We start from the raw sequence: 23465 nt of genomic DNA, 5'->3' as shown, positions 1-23465 counted from the left end.
GAGTCGGCTCATCTGCCACATCCAACCCCATTCCCCAGTGTCGGATCCGGTCTGTCACTGAGCCCTCTGACTGGGCCGTGGATTCCCCACCAACACAGCCGCTGATTGGTGGAAAGAAACAAATAAGGAGAGGGAGTGATATCAGCATCAGGCCCGTGGGGGGGAGGGAATGAAACCAGAGAAAGGAAATCATTGCTAAAAATACATCTGTAATCAAAAGACACGGAGTATTTACAGTATATTACTCTGTGTAATAGGAACTCTCCCTTTTTTATTTACTAGTGTCCAGATGAGTGGATGAGTGCATTCCGTGAGGACAGGAGACTGCCATTGCTGTTCCCACTCTGACCTGCAGTGACCGATGATACTTGCCTCCAGGTCATTGACCTTGTATCTGGTTCTCTCACTGACAACTGGTTGCTGGGGATGATGTTTTTCTGTGCGTGTCTAATTCCCCTTTCAGTTATACTTTTGTTATCCAGCTTTCTATTAACGGTTGCTGATTGCTGACAACACTTCCCATTGTTTTGCTCCTCCAGTCTCTTTGGGTTTGCTCCTCAGATGGAATCATTCCTTGCCTGTTAGGAAAGGAGTGTTACCGTGTTCCTGCTCGTCCTTCTCCTGTCAGTCCATTCCTCACCTGGACCCCTTTATCTGCTGCCTTTAATGTTTACTCTCTGTTACTTGGATTTATTCATCAATTGGATTATTTTTATAACTGGATATTTCAGGGCATGCTTTAACTGGTCTCTGAAACTGTTCTGTGTCACCACATAAACAAGTGCATTGGTGCAGCATCTCAGGTCCCGCAGCATATATGAGGCTTGTGAAAAGACACCGAAAGCAGTGGAATCCAAGGAATGAGCGACACGAAAGAAACATAAAATATCCAGCAACCAGAGAAGGATGAAACTTGCAGATATGGCAAAGAGTAAGATCACAGATTTCCTTCTGCTCTCTATCTCTGGGTCATTCTCTACTTTTCTCTGACCCCTGAGTTCCTTACGCACCGTAATGGCCTCAGAGATGTGTCCGACAGTCAGAACATTAAGAAAGAGAATAAAAGTGAATGGGAGCATTGGTGTTAAAAATCGCTCAAAGTATTGAAAACGTGCCCACCGGCGGTCAGTATAGCAACTGGACCTGATAGAACAGTACCATGGAATATTGTTGATGACATTTTCAGGTTTAAATCGAAAGTAGTTTGGAATATTTTTGAAAGAAAAGAAAATACAGATTGTTGCTAAAACCCTAATTGAAGTATTGTCTGTCCAATACTTAGTTTTCATCTGATGAAAACAAACGGTGACAAATCGATCAAAAGAGAAAGTAACGGTGAACCAGACAGAACAGTCAATGGCCCAGCAGCTCAGTACATAGATGACACTACACACAGGAGAGATGTCCAGGAAACACCTTGGATAATAATATGTTGGAAACCAGAGAAGTATGATTTCGAAAGCAATGAATAGCAGATCAGATGTTGTCATGGCCACCAGATAATGAGTGGTGCTTTTAGACAAACCACACTTGCCCCGAGCTATGATTAGGATCACCACTAGACTTACTGTAAGACAGAGAGAAAGGAAAAAAGAGACTTGAAGTTACTGATCAAATATATCTGTGCCTGAGCCCAGAGTATAAGTATTTTAGGCAAAAGTGAGGACTGCAGATGTTGGAAACCAAAGTTTAGATCAGAGTGGTGCTGGAAAAGCACAGCAGGTCAGGCAGCATCCGAGGAGCAGGAAAATCAACGTTTGGGGCAAAAGCTCTTCATCAGGAATAGCACAAAGATAATTGTTGTTCCATATCACAAACGTTAAAGATTCTGAATCACTTTCACTTTGAAAATACATAGGGATGAACACAAATAGCAGGTTAGTCTCAGAAACACAGTGACGTATTCAACATTTTTGGGGGTTGACAGTGGTTGATTTATTCTGCTTTATACATTGCTCAGGCTCGTTGGAGTTGTCAATTAGATGACAGCATCCACACAAACACTCCCAGGGTCAGTAAAACAAAGAGTGGATACACCTAACCCAGACATGGATTACAAAAAAATCCTGAACTCAGTTTTGGAGCCTTCACAGTTGAGTTAACTTCTAACATTCTGCACCCACACAACATGAATTACAGTGCAAGGCACTGGATCACTCAACCATGTCTAAGAATGGATGGTGTCTCAAATATGAACAAAGAAATGATAGAGCATTGAGCCCCTCACTCTGAACATCCTGGCAAGCTGAACTGAGAAGATATTCACCAGTGAATCCAACCACCATGTCCCAGCATGGATACCCAATGCAATCAGGAGAACTTCAACATTTGGCATGGACTCCCCACCACCTGTCGAACACTGTGTACCACAGCCTCCACCCAAACCCAGACCTGAGTAATATCCCAACAGTTAAGGAGAACTGGGGACAGAGTTGAGTATGGTAGCCATTACAAAAAGCGAAAGCGCTAAAACAAAAACCAAAAGGTCTAAAAATTGATAAATCTCCTGGCTCTGATGGGCTACATCCTAGAGTTCTGAGGGAGGTGGCTGAGGAAGTAGCAGAGGCATTGGTTGTGATCTTTCAAAAATCACTGGAGTCAAGGAAAGTCCCAAATAATTGGAAAATCACTCTTGTAACCTTCTTGTTCAAGAAAGGATCAAGACAAAAGATGGAAAATTATAGGCTGATTAGCCTAATCTCGGTTGGAGGTCAAATTCTAGAATCCATCGATAAAAATGAGATTTCTAAATTCTTGGAAGTGCAGGGTCGGCTTAGAACAAGTCAGCATGGATTTAGTAAGGGGAGGTTGTGCCTGACAAACCTGTTAGAATTCTTTGAAGAGTTAACAAGTAGTTAGACCAGGGAAACCCAGTGGATGTTATCTACCCAGACTTCCAGAAGGCCTTTGATTAAGTGTTTCACAGGAGGTTGCAGAGTAAGGTGAGGGACCATGGTGTTTGAGGTGAGCTACTGGCATGGATTGGGGATTGGCTGACTGATAGAAGGCAGAGAGTTGGGATAAAATGTTATTTATCGGAATGGTGGTTAGTGACATATGGTGTCCCACGAGGTTCAGTGTTGGGGCTGCAGCTGGATGAAGGGACTGGGGGCATCCTGGTAAAGTTCGCCAATGATACAAAGTCAGGCGGACAGTCAGGTAGTTCTGAGGAGGTGGGGAGGCTGCAGAAAAATTTAGACAATTTCGGGGAATGGACCAGGAAATGGCTGATGTATTCCAACGTGAGCGAATGCGAGGTCTTGCACTTTGGAAAGCAGAATACAGGGCTATTTTCTAAACGGTGAGAAAATTCATAAAGCCAAAGTACAAAGGGATCTGGGAGTGCTCTTTCAGGATTCTCTGAAGGTTGACTTGTTGGTTGAGTCTGTGGTCAAGAAAGCAAATGCAATGTCATTTATCTCAAGATGATTGGAATATAAAAGCAGCGATGTGCTTCTGAGACTTTATAAATCTCTAGTTAGGCCCCATTTAGAATACTGTCTCCAGTTTTGGGCCCCACACCTCAGGAAGGACATACTGACACTGGAGCGGGTCCAGCGGAAATTCAAATTGATCACCTGGAATGGTAGGTCTAACATATGATGAATGGCTGAGATCCTGGGATTGTATTCATTAGAGTTTAGAAGGTTGAGGGGAGATCTGATAGAAACTCACAGGATAATGCGTGGCTTAGAAGGGGTGGACGCTGGGAATTTGTTTCTGTCAGGAGGGGATACTAGGACCCGTGGGCGCAGCCATAGAATTAGACGGGGTCCATTTAGAACGGAAAGAACATACTATTGCTTGGCATCTGAACCTACCACTTTGGATTCAGGCCAATGTGAAAGGTGAGCAGAGATGATGGCCTCAATGTCTTATCACGAGATTATTAATTCAGAGACCAATGTTCGATCTAATCAAGACTTCTACTATCTGATGGTGGTCATGAACGGTTGTCAGTTGTTAGCAAAGAAAACATCTCACTCACTAATATCCTTTAGTGAGTGTAATCTGTTATCCTTTCCTAGTCTTGGTGGACATGGGAGCCGAGGTTCAATTCCATCACCAGGTGTAAGGGGTCGGGGGGGAGGTGGCGAAGTGTTTCCGCTGAGTGCTCCAGTTTCATTCCACAGTTCAAGGACGTGCAGGCTTGGTGGATTAGCTACAGGAAATGCAGGGTTACAGGAATGGGTTGCGATATGCTTTGGACGGTTGGTGTGTCTCAAATGGCCTCATTCCACACTACAGGGATTCCATTTTTATTCATTTTTTCTTTTTTTTCTTTTCTTCTTTTTTTCTTCTTTTCTTCTTTTGTTCATATTCACCCCCACACGACCACCTAACTGCGGTAGTGCTTATTTTTTCACCAGCATCCATGGTGTGTGTGTGTGCAGGTCTGAGACACAGTGAGAGACACAAGGTGTACGAATCTTTATTCAATTTCCACACAAGGAAGATAGGAGAACACCCGAGTGGCCAGTGAAAAGCAGTGCCCTTCACAAAAGACAATGCTGTGTGATCAAACAGTGAAGGAGAGGGCAGGGACTAAATCAAAATAGAGTTGGAGGGGGAAATAATGCACTCCACTCCCTGCGGCGCCCACCTCTCCCTGAACAACTCCAGGGTGTTGGTGGACACCGCGTGCTCCCTCTCCAAGGACACCCGGGCCCTAACGTAGGGGATTCCATTTTATGATCTCAATCTTGATGAATGTACATTCGCACAGCAATGTCCCTCAACTTGTCCTAACCTTACAAAGATTAATCAGGACCAAAAGTATTATTTAAATTAGCATAATATGTCCACTGGGCATTTTGCTGAATTAACATTATTACTCTGCCATTTTCCTTTCTGAAAACTATTATCACATCTGTTCATCTCCAATGGAACATTTCACTTTAAAAACTTAGCATTGAACATATTCAACCGGCTGCCAAGATGTTCCCAGTTACAATCCATTGTATTTTTACAAACTACATTGACAGCTCCATCAGTGCACAGACAGAAATGAGAAATCTCCCAGAAATGAAGCAACATGGCATTCATATCGCTATGGTCCTACTTCCCACTGTGGTCAGATATTCCGTTTCATCCAGTTTTCCACAACAGTGAAATTGTACAGTAAGAAGTACTCCTACTTACACAAGACCACTTGAGTAGGTTGTTCTCCTCCAGTTAGTAACCCATACTCAGTGTAAGTTTACTTTGAGAAATGCCCCCAGTTACATTTGGAGACTGGAGTTTGTTATTCCCCTTTGGCTAGGAACTCACACTCTGTAATATTCGAATTGAAAAATGTTCCCTGAATCACATTATCTCCGTTGCTTCAGGCTATTGACACACACACAATACAGATGGACAGTGAAAGATATTCCCAGTAAAACTTGCAATTGAGTTCATGAGTATTCTGCTGTTAGTGCTGAACACTTAGTACAATACTGCTTTTACAGCGATCTGTGAAAAGCAAGAACACTGGCCCAGAAAATATCATTCCAGCAGTAACCCCCACTCAGTCCAATTCGACAATGACACATCCTCCCAGCAACGTGAAGCCACAGCAATCAGAGGGTCCTGCCTGAGCTTCGTCATCCCCATTCAGTACCATTTCATGATCATTAATATCTTCACTTAGAGGGATTCCTGGAGATCTGGATCAGTAGTACACAACATTCTCGGAATGCCATGGTGAGTAACTGATCTCAGGACTTCCCCAAATGCCTGTCCACTACCTACAAGACACAAATTAGGAGTGTGATGGAATATTGTCTACTTGCCTGGATGGGTGCAGCCCCAACAACTCTGAAGAAACTTGACAACATCCAGAACAATTCAGGACAATCTCTCCCACAACTCAGATCATTGAGTCCAGGCAACATCCTTGTAAATTTTGTCTGCACTCTTTCAACTTAACTAACATCCTTCTTATAGCAATGTGACCAAAACTGAATACACTACTCCAAGTGCAGCATCACCAACGTCCTGTACAACTGCAGCATGTCTTCCCAACTTCTACACTCAGTGCTGTGCCTGATGAAGACCAGTGTTGCAAAAGCCTTCTTCACTGCCCTGTCTACCTCTGACTCCACTTTCAGAAAACCGTGAACCTGAATTCCAAGATCACTCTGTTCCGTTACACTCATTAAGGCCAGACCATTCACCGTGAAACTCTGACCTTAATTTGACTTTCCAAAATGCAAGACCTCACACATCTAAATTAAAGTCCATTTGCCATTTCTCAGCCCACTTCCCCAGCTGATCAAGTTGTTGCTGCAATTTCTGATCACTTTCCTCACTGTTCATGATACTGTCCATTTTAATGGGAAACACCAAGTGGCACTGAGAGGTGGGTTGTTACAAAACCCATCTGACTGATAACAGGGTTTGAACTACCACAGAGAGAGTGAGAGAGTGAGAGAGAGAGTGAGAGAGAGAGAGTGAGAGAGAGAGAGTGAGAGAGAGAGTGAGAGAGAGAGAGAGAGTGAGAGAGAGAGTGAGAGAGAGAGTGAGAGAGAGTGAGAGAGTGTTGTCTTGCTAAACATTTTCTTGGCCAGTGAGGGTCAGTACTCAGTCAAACTCCATCATTGTGGATTCAGGGCAAACCCATTCTGCACAGTATAGAGGAACAGACATGCTGCACATTACTGAGGAGCCACTTAATTGACAAACTATTCACTCAAAACTCAGTCAGATAGGATACTATTTTCTGGCATTAGGATTTTCTTTGCAAAATGGAAAAAAATAATTTCCATTAATAACATGGAAACAAGTCTGATTTAATGCGATAAATATGATTTAATACAACTTACATTGTCCTGAGACTTATCAGGAATACTAACACAGGCAAGGATGGTGTAGTATACTTTTCTGACCAATTGCCTTGGAAGATGCATTTTGTTGCTTGTGGAACAACCTCTCCTTTCCTGGTGCTGGGAATCTGTCAGAATTGGTGAATTTGCTGGGTAATGGAGCTGACACAGTTCCACAGTCTTTATTTTATATTGTGTGGTATCTCCACTGGGAAACTGTGTTCACATCTTCATTTTGAACAAACAGATTACGACAAATTGTTTATTTTAATGATGTGATACCCGTGAGATTTAGGTCTCTCCTGAATACCCCAAAGACTGGATTAATCTGATCCCATTGGGTCTCAAATGTTAATTGCAAATTATCTTCAAACAACAAGATTTGTATTATTTCAAACAATATCACTCCCATCAAAATCTGAATGATTTTTGATTGTTTTTCAGTGATGCCCTTCATTTTGCTGAGGCTACTCAGTCATTCAGTACCTCATGTTGTAAAGCCTCTTGTGATCTCTTGTACTGCACACTGTTATACCAATGCTTTCCTTGTTCATTCAGTTATCCAACTTATTTGGGAAATTCGACCTGTGATCGAGCACTCCAATACAAAACCTGATGCTGATGCTGATCACAGCAACAGGTAGAAACTAGAAGAGGTAAGATTTTCTCAAAACAAATCCAAAAAATTTCCGAAACGAATCCAGATCCTTCCCTTCAGAATCGTCAAATGGCAGAATCACATAGAACAGCAGAGGGCCTTCAGCCTATCGGATTTGTTCTGCCAAAATTACATTAAGTTCACATCACTTCCACTTCCCATCGCTTTGCTCATTGCCTTGAATGATGTGACAGCTCAAGTGTTAATACAAGTACATTTTAAAAGTTGTGAAGTTTCCCATCTGAACCACCTTCCCGGGCAGTGCAATGCAGGCCCATATCATCCTCTAGGTGAGAAGATCTTTCCTCATGTCCCCTCGAAACCTCCTGTCTTCCAGCTTAAAATGATGTCACCTTAATATCTGCTCTTGAACAAGGGAAACATCTGTTTTCTATTCACCCTGTCCACACCCCTCAGTCCTATACACCCCGATCACTGCTCTAAAGAAAGCAGCCTGAGCTTATCCAGCCTCTCTCTTCACAGTGACATTGCTCCAGCTCAAGCAACATTCTGCTGAATCTCCTTTGCACTCCTTTCATTACAATCACATCCTTCCCATCGTGCAGTGACCAGGACTGTACACAATACTCAGACTGTGACCCAAACAAAGCAGCCCCTCCCTGCTCTTATAATCGATGTCTCGATTGGGAAAGGCATGTGTCCTGTCTGCCTCATTTACCCTATTAACATGTCCTGCTGCCTTCAGGGATCTGTTAACATTCACCTCAAGATCTTTCTCTTCCTCTAAGTGTCCTGGTGTTCTGCCATTTATTGAGTGTTGCCTTGTCTTGTGACTTCTTCCAAAGTGCAGCACTTCACATTTATCAGGGTTAAATTTCATCTGTCACTAATTTGCCTGTCTGACCAATCTATCTGGATCTATCTATAACTGATGACTATTTCTCTCATGGCCAACTACTCAGTCCATATTTGGGTAATATGCAAACGTATGTACCATCTCCCCTTGTATCTGCCCCCACATCACCATGCCTACCCTGCATGCCCCCAGTGAGCCCACTCCCTCCCCACACAAATATACACCTTAATCAATGTCATTTGTGATTATGACAAAGAATGAGTCACCCAGCACTGAGAGCTGTGGAACACCATTGGACACCAGCTTCCAATTACCCAAGCAGCCTTCTATCACTGACTGAACCAATATTAGAGTCAAGTTGCCAAGTTACTCCAACCATGTGTTTTTACCTTCGTTATCTCCCAAGTGGGTCCTGGTCAAAGGCTCTTATGAAATCCATACAACCTACAACAATTAGACTACTCTCATCTACACACCTGGTCACCTCCTCAAAAAGTTCCACCAGATTGGTTTGGCATGACCCTACTCTGACAAAGCTTTGCTGACTCTCCATAATCAGATGTGTCTCTTGAAATTGAGATTAATTCCCTCCTCTGAAATGTTCTCGAATAGTTTCTCTAACACTGATATAACACACACTGGTCTGCTATTCCTGATCTATCTTTATTGCCTTTCTTGAAAAGTTTGATTTGAATTGATTTGATTTGATTTATATATTGTCATGTACAACAAATTACAGAGAAAAATCTTTGTTTACGAGCAAAACAGGCAGAGCATAGTAAGCAGGGATGTACAAATTAGAAACACTGAGATAGAAGCGCACAGGTAACATTGAACAGCACGTGTGATTCAACAGTGACCCTGCACCGCTGTCTGACCCCGCAGTGACACTGCACAGCCATGCGACCCAGCAATTACCCTGCACAGCCGTGTGACCCAGCACTGACCCTGCCTCACTGTGTGACCCAGCAGTGACCCTTTACAGCTGTGTGACCCAGCACTGACCCCGCACAGCCGTGTGACCCAGCACTGATCCCGCACAGCCGTGTGACCCAGCACTGACCCTGCACAACTGTGTGACCCAGCAATGACCCTGCACACTCGTGTGACCCAACACTGACCCTGCACAACTGTGTGACCCTGCACCGCCGTGTGACCCTGCAGTGACCCTGCACAACCCTGTGACCCTGCACAGCCGTGTGACCCAGCACTGACCCTGTACAGCCGTGTGACCCAGCACTGACCCCGCACAGCCGTGTGACCCTGCAGTAACCCTGCAATACTGTGTGACCACACAGTGACCCTGCACAGTCGTGTGAGCCTGCAGAGACCCTGCCTCACTGTGTGACCCAGCAGTGACCCTTTACAACTGTGTGACCCAGCACTGACCCCGCAGAGCCGTGTGACCCAGCACTGACCCCGCACAGCCGTGTGACCCAGCACTGACCCTGTACAGCTGTGTGACCCTGCCCCTCTGTGTGACCCTGCAGTGACCCTGCACAACCGTGTGACCCTGCCCAGCCGTGTGACCCAGCACTGACCCTGCACAACTGTGTGACCCAGCACTGACCCCGCACAGCCGTGTGACCCAGCACTGACCCTGCACAACTGTGTGACCCTGCATCGCCGTGTGACCCTGCAGTGACTCTGCATAACCGTGTGAACTTGCAGTGACCGTGCACAGCCATGCGATCCAGCAGTGACCATGCACAAAAATGTGACCCAGCAGTGACTCTGCGCAACCGTGTGACCCTCCACAGCCGTGTGACCTACAGTGACCCTGCACAGCTGTGTGACCCAGCAATGACCCTGCACAGCTGTGGGACCACACAGTGACACTGCACAGCTGTGTCACCCTGCAGTGACCCTGCACAGCCGTGTGACCCAGCAATGACCCTGATCAGCTGTGGGACTACACAGTAACCTTGCACTGCCGTGTGACTCAGCAGTGACCCTGCACAAACATGTGACCCAGCAGTGACCCTGCACAGCCATGTGACTCTGCAGTGACCCTGTACAGCCGTGTGAGCCTGCAGAGACCCTGCATCACTGTGTGACCCAGCAGTAACCCTGCACAGCCGTGTGACCCAGCAATGACCCCGCACAGTCGTGTGACCCAGCACTGACCCTGCACAGCTGTGTGACCCAACAGTGACACTGCACCGCTGTGTGACCCAGCAGTGACCCTGCACAGCCATATGACCCAGCAGTGACTCTGCACAGCCATGTGACTCAGCACTGACCCTGCATCAACGTGTGACCCAGCAATGACCCTGCACAGCGGTATGACCCAGCAGGGACCGTGCACAGCCGTGTGACTCAGCACTGACCCTGCATCACTGTGTGACCCAGCAGTGACCCTGCACAGCCGTGTGACCCAGCAGCGACCCTGCACAGCCGTGTGACCCAGCAGTGACGCTGCACATCCCCGTGACCCAACAGTGAGCCTGCACATCCATGTGACCCTGCAATGACCCTGCACATCCATGTGACCCTGACCCTGCAAAGATCCTGCACTGAACCTGTACTGTCATGTGACCCTGCACAGCCGTGTGATCCTGTAATGACCCTGCACATCCATGTGACCCTGACCCTGCAAAGATCCTGCACTGAACCTGTAGTCATGTGACCCTGCACAGCCGTGTGATCCTGTAATGACCCTGCACAGCCATGTGACCCTGCAGTGACCCTGCACAGCCGTGTGACCCAGCAGTGACCCTGCACAGCCCTGTGACCCTGCAGCGACCCTGCACAGCCGTGTGACCCTGCAGTGACCCTGCACCGCTCTCTGACCCTGCAGTGACCCTCCCAGCTGAAAGCCTGTGCTGTTTGGTTTCAAGCTCTGAACATGGAGTTCAGTCTCAGAAAAACAAACAGTAAAATTCACAGCTGTGGAGAAAACTCACAGCAGGGGAACTGCTCACTTTGTTTTTAAAAATCCTTCCTTACACCTCTTTTTAAATATACAATAATGATTTGAATGGGGATTTTGTGCATATGCTTGATTGAGATCTCTCTTGATTATTTTTTTTAATGTAAAACACAGATACCAAGTTACCTGAGGGCAGTGTTTTTCGAGCAGTAAGACTGTGCTATTTTCTCGGTGTGTGGATTGTTAGACTTTAGTGAGAGTGCCTTTGGGAGAATGATGTCCTCGTCATGTCGGACGTGAGAGATTAGGGATAGTTTCCATGGTACTGGGAATGATGTTTCTACAAAGTATGTCTTGTTGCAAATCCTATCAGATTGCCTACCTTTGTTGGTTGGAACGACCGTTAGAGGCAATGAGGAATTTACAGGAGGTACGGGGTGCGAAGGATGACAGTTGCAGGGAGGGAGATAAACCAAAGATGCAGTCCAGATGGGTGACCTCCAGGAAAGGTAGGAGAGGGAGGTAGGTCATACAAGACCCTCCTATAGAAATCCCCATCTCAGACATGTACACTGTTTATACAGTACATGAATGTGTGAGAGAGAGTGTACACGAACACGAGGAAGAGTTTGTGCGAAAGAGAGAGAGTACGGTGCAAATGCAAGAGAGAGAGAGAGAAAGTGTATACGAACACACGAGAGAGAGTTTATGTCAATGGGAGAGAGAGAGTTTACGCGAATGTGAGAGTATGTCCAAATGCATGAGAGAGAGTGTATGCGAATGCGAAAGGAAGTATGTGTCTTTGCAAGAGAGAGAGAGTACGCGTGCGTACAAGGGGAAGAGTGTGTACATGAGCGAGACATTCTGCGTGTGTGCAAAAGACAGTGTACGTATGAAATCAAGAGTATGCATATGCAAGAGAGAGTGCGTGTGCATGTGTCAGAAAGATTGTGTGGGTGCAAACAAGGGAGTGTGTCTTCGAGAAAGTGCGAGAGAGAACATGCGAGAGAATGTGTGCGAAAGAGAGCACGTGAGAAAGAGAGAGAGTGTGTGTGCCTGCATGAGAGAACGAGACTGCGTGTGGGTGAAAGAGAGTGTGTGCGAACCAGAGCGAAAGTATGCACATGCGAGAGAAAGAGTGTGCGTGTATGCAATAGACTGTGCATGTGAGAGAAAGCGAGCATGTCCTTGTAAGAGAGAGTGTCCCTGTGCGAGAGAGGCAGAGTGCACACATGCAAGGGAAAGAGTGCCTGAGTGCATGAGAGAGAATGAGTGTGTGCACATGCAAGAGAGATAGCGGGTGTGTGTGAGAGAGATAGTGTATGCAAAACAGAGTGGATGCATGAGAGAGAGAGAGATTGCATGCGAGAGAAAGGAAATGTGTGCATGCGAGACAGAGCGTGCAAGTGTGAGAGATAGAGTGCGTGTGCAAGAAAGAATGTGAGCATACGGAAAAAAGAGAGAATGTGTGTGAGAGATGGTGATTGTGTGCATGTGAGAGTGCGTGTGCGAGAGAGAACGTGTGCATGCGCAAAAGAGAAATGTGTACGTGTGCAAGACAGAATGTGCGTGCAAGACAGAGTAGGTGCATGTAAGAGAAAGAGTGTGTGTGCAAGTGAGTGTGTGTGCATGTGAGAGGAAGTGTGCATATGCACATTGTATGTCAGTGTACCTCCGAGAGAGGGTGTGCCTGCGAGAGAGAATGCCTGTGAGCTGTGCATGTGAGAGGGAGTGTGTCCATGGGAGAGAGGGAGTGTATGTGAGAGAGAGTGTGTGCATGTGAGGGAGAGTGTGTGCATGTGAGAGAGAGTGTGTGTATGTGAGAGAGACTGTGTGCATGTGAGAGGGAGTGTGTCCATATGAGAGAGAGTGTGTGCATGTGAGAGAGAGTGTGTGCATGTGAGCGAGAGTGTGTGCATGTGAGAGAGAGTCTGTGCATGTGAGCAAGAGTGTGTGTATGTGAGAGAGAGTGTGTGCATGTGAGAGAGACTGTGTGCATGTGAGAGAGAGTGTGCATGTGAGAGAGAGTGTGTGCATGTGAAAGGAAGAGTGTATATGCATATTGTATGTCAGTGTAACTCCGAGAAAGGGTGTGCCTGTGAGAGAGAGTGTGCATGTAAGAGTGGGCATGTGAGAGAGAGTGTGCATCCTTGTAAGAGAGACAGAGTGCATGCTTGCACAATAGAAAGATTTTGTGTGTGTATGAGAGTATGTGAGCGTTTGCACATGCAAGAGAGATCGTGTCTGTGTGAGAGAGATAGCGTGTGCAAAAGAGAGTAGGTGCAAGAGAAAGAGATTGCATGTGGGAAAGATAAAGAATGTGCATGCCTGAAAGAATGTGTGCGAGAGATAGAATGTGTGCAAGAGAGAACGTGGCGCATACACAAAAGAGAGAGAATGTGTACGCGTGTGAGAGAGAATGTGTGCGGGAGAGAGAGAATATGTGCATCTAAGAGAGAGTGTGTGCATGTGAAAGGAAGAGTGTGCAGATGCATATTGTATATCAGTGTACCTCCAAGAGAGGGTGTGCCTGCGAGAGTCAGTATGCCTGAGAGAGAAGTTATGCCTCTGAGAGGGAGTGTACCTATGAGAGAGAGTGCGCATGTGAGAGAGTGTGCGCGTGCGAGAGAGTGTGCGTGAGAGTGTGTGCATGTGAAAGGAAGTGTGTGTGTATGCACATTGTATGTCAGTGTACGTCCGAGAGAGGGTGTGCCTGAGAGAGAGGTTGTACCTGTGAGAGGGAGTGTACCTGTGAGAGAGAGTGCACGTGAAGAACTGAATGTGGTATGCGAGGGTGTGTGTGTGCGTGTACACGTGTGCGAGAGCGAGTGAATGAGAGTGAGGGACAGTGTATGGTTTGTGAATCATACCTGGGTCCGGTACATGAACACATGGTTTACACACAGTCACATTAAGGAGTGACTGCATTGACACTGAAACTGTGCACTCAGATGGACACACACCAGGCATGATCTTCCTCTCTCTGTCTCTCTCTCTCTCACACACACACACAAACAGGCACTTATGTGATGATAATTGAGCTCAGACCCTCACTGACTCTCTCCCCTGACAAAACCTGTGCACAGTCCCCATAAAAATCACAGTCGTGTACTGGGGACAGTTTGGGGTCGGGTGGGTGGGGCTGTTGGGGAAGCGGGGAGGCAGGAGTGGAAATGTGGATGTTGAAGTGTAGGCATGTGATCAATGCTTTTCATTCCCAATCGCTGCTAATATATTTGAGAAGGGGAAAGGAAATAAGACATTGAAAGTTAAGTTAGAAATGGCTGCATGTCGTGCAGGGCAAGGAGAGACACAAAGAGACAGAGAAACACAGTGACATAGAGAGAAAATGAGCAAAGAAAATTTACAGCCCTGGAACAGGCCCTTCGGCCCTCAAAGCCTGAGCCAATCCAAATGTACTGTCTTAACCTGTCGGTCAATTCCAAAGGATCTGTATCAATCTGCTCCACACCTACTCATGCATCTGTCCAGACACATCTTAAATGTATCTACCGTGCCTGCCTCTACCACCTTTGCTGGCCCACAACCCTCTGTGTGATTTACTTCCCGCGTGTATCCCCCTTAAACGTTCCACCTCTCACCTTGAAAGTGTGACCTCTTGTTACTGAATCCTTCACCCTGGGAAAAAGCTTATCTCTATCTACCCTGTCTATAACCTTCATGAGTTTGTAAACCTCAATCAGGTCCCCCTCAATCTACCTTTTTATAATGAAAATAAACGTAACCTACTCAACTGCTCTTCATAGCTAGCACCTTCCATACCAGGCAACATCCTCATAAACCTTCTCTGCACCCTCTCCAAAGCGTCCACATCCTTTTGGGAATGTGGTGATCAGAACTGTACACAGTATTCTAAATGCGGCCAAACCAATGTCTTGTACAATTTTAACATGACTTGCCAGCTCTTATACTCAATACCCCGTCCAATGAAGGCAAGCATACTATATGCCTTCTTGACCACTCTATCCATCTGTGCAGCAACCTTCAGGGTACAATGGACCTGCACTCCCAGATCTCTCCACCCATCAACTTTTCCCAAGGCTCTTCCGTTCATTGTATAATTCATTCTAGAATTAGTCTTGCCTAAATGCATCACCTCACATTTGTCTGGATTGAAATCCATCTGCCACTTTTCCGCCCAACTCTCCAGTCTATATATATCCTCCTGTATTCTCTGTCAGCCCCTTATGAGTTCTGCTACTCCAATCATTGTGTCATCTGTAAACTTGCTGATCATACCAACGGTGCCCTCTTCCAGATCATTTATGTATATTACAAACAACAGTGGCCCGTTACTGACCCGTGTGGAACACCACTGGTCACCTTTCTCCATTTTGAGAAACTCCCTTCAACTACTACTCTCTGTCTGCTGTTGCTCAATCAGTTCTTTATCCACCTGGTTAGAACACTATGCACACCATGTGACTTCACTTTCTCCATTAGTCTACCATGGGGAACCTTATCAAACGCCTTACTAAAGTCCATGTATATGACATCAACAGCCCTTTATTCATCTATCAACTTGATCACTTCCTCGAAGAACTCTATTAAGTTGATACGGGACGATCTCCCCCACACAAAACCATGTTGCCTATCACTGATAAGTTCATTCTTTTCTAAATATAAATAGATCCTATTCCTCAGGAGAGAGAGAGAGAGAGAGAGAGAGAGAGAGAGAGAGAGAGAGAGAGAGAGAGAGAGAGAGAGAGAGAGAGAGAGAGAGAGAGAGAGAGAGAGGAAGAGAGAGACAGACAGATAAATAGGGACAGCGAAAGAGCATTTGATGCTAGGAACCACATGTCCAGCAGTAAGTTCCCGAGAGATCCTCAGTAAATACCCCTCCCGTCCCAGCCCAGTCTGTGTCAGGGTGTCTTCAGTCAGACTCTTAGACACGAGTGTGGGATCAATGATTCAGAGACCTCCTTAGGGAGCAGACTGACAGATGTTGCAATGCGTCAGAGATGCAGGGGAGGAGGCCACAAACCCCTCACCGAGAATAAATGTGGACAAGAATTGTCAGATTCATTCTCAAACCCTGTTTTCACTCTCTCGCCTGTCTGGTTGAGAGTGTGCGTGTGTGTGTGTGTGAGAGAGAGATTGTGTTTCTGTGTGTTTATTCAGGTTTCCAGACTCTGGTTAATTGTTGCCTTCTGATTTGTTGGTATTTTGATGTTACTGTGATGTTATCCACTGCATTGAGAATGGAGATGGGAATGAGGAAGGGAGAGTGCTTTCAAACTTAGGATCCTGCTGTGTAATTTTGCACCAAAGTGCTTTCATTCTCCCCTTTCATCTCATCGTTTTCCTCTTTTATGCCCAGGAACTTTTGTTGGGAAAGCTGCAAAGTGAAGATCCAAAATGACTGGGGCCAGGAAAGCCTTGGATAAGAACAACCTCCAGAGGGGGAGCACAGGCCTGAGGCCTGAGGGCTTTTCACCAGGCTAGACCCTGTGGGGCCCAGGTGAGGTCAAAAGGGTAACTAGAGAGAAAATATCAGCAAGGCATCCTCTATGTGGAATCACAGGAGATGGGGAGATACTAAACGAGTATTTTGCATCAGTGTTTCCTGTGGAGAAGGGCATGTGTTATGAAGTTGAAGGTGTGCACTGTACCTTTAAGAGACAGTGAAAGCTGAAACCTTGCAAATACCTACCATGTGACTGACTAGCATTCACAGAATGTCCTGAAAATTGAAAGGTATAACATTTGGTTGTAACGTAGATACCTCAATTGTTTTCATAGCAGTTGGAATTTAACCAATCAGGTTAAATTATGCCCCAAGGTGCTAAAACCCAATCGATTTTAATTTTACTGTTCTGACAACAACCAACCATTAAATGATCTGATGTTTCCATTATAAAAATCAGGCATTTTGGACAGTTAGCCAGAGAGAGAGCACCAACTGCCATTAAAAGATTACTATTCACAACACTCATGATTGAAGGTACCTTTTTCACATGAAACATCTTTGCAGCAGAAGATTGAAGACAACCCAGGGAGATCCAGAAACAGAAGACCAACACTGGAGACGACAGGCACAGTCTGGTTTTGAAAAGTACGTTGCGCTAATTTTAATAGGGGCTCTTATTGGATCAGTATATTTTTATAGAGTGGGAGGTAGATAAAAACCTTTAAGAGAAAGGAAGATGAGGCTGTAAGTAGTCGTTTAGTGGTCACTTTTAGAGTTAAAGAATAAAATTCACATTTCTTCTTTAAATAGTGGAATTTGAGGAGTTTTCTGTCACTCATACTTGAACAGATTATGAGCTGATTTTCTGCGTGTTTGGTTTAATTAGCAGAAGGGTTTACCATCATGTCGTAACACATGGAAGATGACATCATGAAAATGTCCAAAATAAAGAGGAGGAGGTGCTGGATGTCTTGAAATGAATAAATGTGGATAAATCCCCAGGACCTGATCAGGTGTACCCTAGAACTCTGTGGGAAGCTGGGGAAGTGATTGCTGGGCCTCTTACTGAAATATTTGTATTATCGATAGTCACAGGTGAGGTGCTGGAAGACTGGAGGGTGGTTAATGTGGTGCCAGTATTTAAGAAAGGTAGTAAGGAAGAGACAGGGAACTATAGACCAGTGAGGCTGACATCGGTGGTGGACAAATTGTTGGAGGGAATCCTGAGGGACAGGATGAACATGTGTTTTGAAAGGCTAGGACTGATGTCTCACAAAATTGATTTAGTGTTTTGAAGAAGTAACAAAGAGAATTGATCATGGTAGAACAGTACAGGTGATCTATATGGACTTTAGTAAGGCGTTTGACAAGGTTCCTCATGGTTAGCAAGGTTAGATTTTATGGAATACAGATAGAACTAGCCATTTGGATACAGAACTGGCTCGAAGGTAGAAAACAGAGAGTTGTGGTGGTGGAGGGTTGCTTTTCAGACTGGACGTCTGTGACCAGTGGAGTGCCACAAGGATCGCTGCTGGGTCCACTACTTTTCATCATTTATATAAATAATTTGGATGTCAACATAGGGGGTTATAGTTAGTAAGTTTGCAGATGGCACCAAATTGGAGGTGTAGTGGTCAGCGAAGAACCTTACCTCAGATTAGAACAGGATCTTGATCAGATGGGCCAATGGACTGAGGAGTGGCAGTTGGAATATAATTTAGATAAATGTGAGGTGATACGTTTTGAAAATTCAAATCAGAGCAGAACTTATACACTTAATGGTATTCTACTGGGGAGTGTTGCTGAACAAAGAGACCTTGGAGTGCAGGCTCATAATTCTTTGAAAGTAGAGTCGAAGGTAGATAGGATAGTGAAAAAGGCATTTGGTATGCCCTCCTTTATTGGTCAGAGCATTGAGTACAGGAGTTGGGAGGTCATGTTGCGGCCATACAGGACAATGGTTAGGCCACTGTTGGAATATTACACGCAGTTCTGGTCTCCATCCTCTCGGAATGATGTTGTGAAACTTGTAAGAGTTCAGAAATGATTTACAAGTCTGTTGTCAGGGTTGGAGAGTTTGAGCTATAGGCTGGGACTGAATAGGCTGTGTCACAAGCTAATTGGCACAAGGTCAGTAAGATTAAGCAAGTAAATGCGTGGCTGAAAGATTGGTGTGGGAGAAATGGTTTGAATTCATGGCTTGGAGATGCCAGCTTTGGACTGGGGTGGACAAAGTTAAAATTCACAAAACATGAAGCACCTGATGAAGGAGCAATGCTTTAAAAGCTATTGCTTCCAAACAAACCTTTTGCACTATAACCTGGTGTTGTGTGAATTTTAACTTTGAATTCATGGGACATTGGGACCAGTACCTGGGAAGAAGGGACCTGTTCTGATAGGATGGTCTTCATCTGAACCATGCTGGACCAGAGTCCAAGCAAATCGCTTAACTAGGACTGTAGACAGGGATTCAAACTAAATGGGGATGAGGGGGTTATTTTCTTGGGGAAATTAGGAAACTCAAGAGGAGATAAGAACAGAGCTCTCAGGAGAAGTTATTAAAATCTCCAGCACAGATACAAATAGGGCAGAGCGTATGGAAAGGATTAGCATTCAAACTTCAACAACACTGGACAAACAAATGAGAATGAGAAGGGGAAGATTAATACAGGCCTAAAGGTGTTACATCTGAATACACACAGTGTAAGGAATAAGGTAAATGAGCTTGTGGCGCAGATTGAAATGAACAGGTATGATGCAGTGCACATCACGTAGACATGGCTACACTGGGATCAGGAAAAGATCAGCACATGGGCAGAGGGAGTGATATTGTTTTATTCGTCATAAATGAAATTCAATTAAAGCAAGAAATGAGGGAGGGTCAGATGGTACAGAATTTGAGTGGTTAGAACCACCCTCCAAATAGCAGTCAGGAGCTGGGGCACAAGATACACCAGGAGATAGAAGGGATGTCTAGGAAAGGTAAAGTTACAGTGATCATGGGGGATTTCAATATGCAGGTGGACTGGGAAATACAGGTTGGTGGTGGATTGCAAGGAAATGAATATATGAAATGTCTAGATTAGATTCCCTACAGTGTGGAAACAGGCCCTTCGACCCAACTAGTCCACTCTGACCCTCCAAAGAGTAACCCACCAAGGCCCATTTCCCTCTGACTAATGCACCTAACATTATGGGCAATTTAGTATGGCCAATCCACCTGACCCGCACATCTTTGGACTGTGGGTGGAAACCGGAGCACCCGGAGGAAACCCACACAGACACGGGGAGAATGTGCAAAATGATGTCTACAAGATGGCTTTTTGGAGCAGCTTTTGGTGGAGCTCATGGGGGAGCAGCCAATACTGGATTTAGTGTTGATCAATGAGATAGACTTGATCAGGGAACTTAAGGTGAAGGATCCTTAAGAGGCCGTGATCATCATATGATTGAATTTACTCTGCAATTTGAGAGGAGATGTTAGAATCAGAAGTAACGGCATTACAGCTGAATAAAAACAACGACAGAGTCATGAGGGAGGAGCTGGGTAGAATTGACTGGGAGAGGTGCCTGACAGGACAGTGGAATACCAATGGCAGGCGTTTCTGGGAGTATTTCAGAAGACACAACAGAGATTCATCCCGAGGGAAAAGAAGCAGGGTCCAGGGAGAATGAGACAACAATAGCTGAGTTGGGAAGTCAGGGATTGTTGAAAAGCAAAAGAGAAAGCACAGAATGTGGGGAAGGACAGTAGGAAACCAGAGGATTGGGAAGCTTACAAAGACCAAAAGAGGGCAACAGAAAAAGGAATAAGGGGAGGGAAAAGATTAAATAGAAGGGTAAGTTAGCCAGTAATATAAAGGAAGACTGTAAGAGTTTCTCTCGATGTGTAAAGGGCAAAAGAGAGGCAAAAGTGGATATTGGGTCACTGGAAAAGGACACTGGAGAAGTAGTGGTGGGGAACAATGAAATGGCTGAGGAACTGAACAATTACTTTGTGTCAGGCTTCACGGTGGAAGACATGAGGAATATCCCAAAACATTCAAGAGAGTGAGGGGGCAGACCTGAGTATGGTGGCCATCACCAAGGAGACAATGTTAGAGAACCTTATTGGCCTGAAGGTGGATAAATCACTTGGACCAGATGGACTACACCCCAGATGTCTAAGGGAGATAGCTGAAGAAATAGTGGAGGCATTGGTGGTGATCTTTCAGGAATCGTTAGAATCGGAATGTATCCTGGAGAACTGGTAAATCGCCAACATAACACCCCTGTTTAAAAAGTAAGGCAGAAAATGACAGACTGATTAGCCTCACCTTGGTCATGGGTAAGATCCTGGAATCCATTGTGACTGGTGAAATTTCTGAATACTTGAAACTGCATTGTAAAATAGGGCAATGTCAGCAAAGCCATCTATGGAGGTCCCGCCTGACAAATCTTCTGGAATTCTTTGATGAAGTAATGGGAAGGTTGGACTAATGAGAGCCAATGGATGTTATCTACCTGGACTTCAAGAAGGCCTTTGACAAGGTTCCACACAGGAGGCTACAGAGTAAGATAGCTGAAAAATGTGTTGCTGGAAAAGTGCAGCAGGTCAGGCAGCATCCAAGGAGCAGGAGAGTCGACGTTTCGGGCATAAGCCCTTCTTCAGGAATGCCCGAAACATAAGCTCCTTGGATGCTGCCTGACCTGCTGCGCTTTTCCAGCAACACATTTTTTAGCTCTGATCTCCAGCATCTGCAGTCCTCACTTTCTCCTCCTACAGAGTAAGATAAGGTGCCATGGTGTTAGAGACAAAGTGCTGGCATGGAGAGAAGCTTGGCTGGCTGGCAGAAAGCAGAGAATGGCGATAAAAGGGTCTTTCTGAGGATGGCAGCCAGTGATGAGTGGTGTTCCTCAAGGCTGTGTTCGGACCACGATTTTTCACTTGATACATAAATGATCTCGATGAAGGAACTGAGGGCACTCTGACTACGTTTGTAGATGATATAAAGATAGGTAGAGGGACAGGTAGCATTGAGGAGGCGGGGAGGCTGCAGAAGGATTTGGACAGGTTAGGAGAGTGGGCAAAGAAGTGGCAGATAGACTACAATGTGGGTAAGGATAAGTTCATGCACTTTGGGCGGAGGAATAGAGGCAGACAGGCATGGACTATTTTCTAATTGGGGAGAAAATTCAGAAATCTGAAGTGCAGAGAGACATGGGAGTTCTCGTCCAGGATTCTCTCAAGGTAAACCTGCAGGTTGAGACAGTAGTTAGGAAGGTAAATGCAATGATGTCATTTATTTTGAGATAACTTAATTGTAAAAGCAGGGATGTATTTCCGAGTCTCTATGAAGCTCAGGTCAGACCATTTGGAGTATTGTACACAGTTTTGGGCCAATATCTCAGGAAAGATGTCCTGACCCTGGAACGCATTCAGACGAGCTTCACGAGAATGTTCCCAGCGATGAAACGCTTAACATATGAGGAATGTGTGAGGACTCTGGGTCTATACTCAATGGAGTTCAGAAGGATGAGAGGGTGGGAGATCTAATAGAAACTTACAGAATACTGAATGGCCTGGACAGAGTGGATGTTGGGAAGATGTTTCCATTTTGTCGGAGAGACTGGGACCCAATGGCACAGCCTTCGAGTAAAGGGAAGAGCTCTTAGAACAGAGATAAGGAGAAACTTGTTCAGCCAGAGAGTGGGGAATCTGTGGAAGTCATTCCCACTGAAGGCTGGGGAGGCCCAGCTCGCTGAGTATATTTTAGACAGAGATCGATAGGTTCCTGAGTATCAAGGGTTACAGGAAGAAAGCGGGAGAATGAGGTGGAGAAATCTATCAGCCACAATTGAATGGTGGAGCAGGCTCGATGGGCTGAATGGTCTCGTTTCTTATGGTCTTATGGAATGTCTCTGTAATTTCTATCATCACAAAAACTGACTCCCGGGTAACTGTTACGCTGTATAAAAACTACCTTGAATCCTTCAATTACATTCCAGTCTGTAACGTACTCCTGGGTATCTGTCTCTCTGTACATAAACCACCCCCATACCTTCGATTAGATTCCTGTCTGCAATTCACTCCCAGTTATCAGTCACTCTGCGTATAAATCACCTTGATAGCCTGGATTAGATTCCAGTCTTTAAATCACACCTGGTTAAATATTAGTCTATATCTAAAGTAATCAAAAATCTTGTTTGGATTCCAGACTGTAACTCTCTTCTGTCTCTGTTATTGTGTATATAAATCCCCCGGAACCCTTCAATTAGATTCCAGGCTGTAACTCAGTCCATGGTACCTGTTACTCCGAATGAATATCCCCACTGAACCCTTGATTAGATTCCAGTCAGAAACTCACTCTTGGGTATCTGATCTTTGATATGCAAAGCACTGTACCCATACCGAGTGGAAGAGTGAGTAAGAAAGAGAGTGAGAGGGCATAAGTGTTCGTGTGAGGGATGTGTGTGCGAGAGTCAGTGTCTGCGCATGAAAATGTGTGTGTATGAGAGTGTGTGTGAGTGTCTGTGTGTTTGTGTTTGCATGTGTGTTGTGAGTGAGTGTGTGCCTTTGTGTTAGTGAGTGAGTGAGTGTGAGTGTGAGGCTGCGAGTGTGTATGTGAGTGTGAGGAGTACCATCGCTCTCACAGATATGCTCACTCACAGCCAGAAACACACACATACACGCATATACACACACACACGCATACACACACCCCCACACACTGAAAATATAGAAATATAAGTCAGAGAGAGTGTTTTTTTTTCTGGGAGTCACACTGAGAACAGTAATATTCCAAGACAGAACCTCAGCTTCAGGAGTTTTGGGTCAGAGAATCTTAGATGTTTGCGTGGGATCAAGATCCAAAATGTTCAAGGCAAGGTAAGAACAACAT

Source organism: Chiloscyllium plagiosum, unplaced genomic scaffold, assembly GCF_037043375.1.
Source record: "Chiloscyllium plagiosum isolate Xiang-an unplaced genomic scaffold, Cpla_swu_hap1 HiC_scaffold_29, whole genome shotgun sequence".
NCBI lineage: Eukaryota > Metazoa > Chordata > Chondrichthyes > Orectolobiformes > Hemiscylliidae > Chiloscyllium > Chiloscyllium plagiosum.
Note: the sequence above shows the minus strand (reverse complement) of the source record.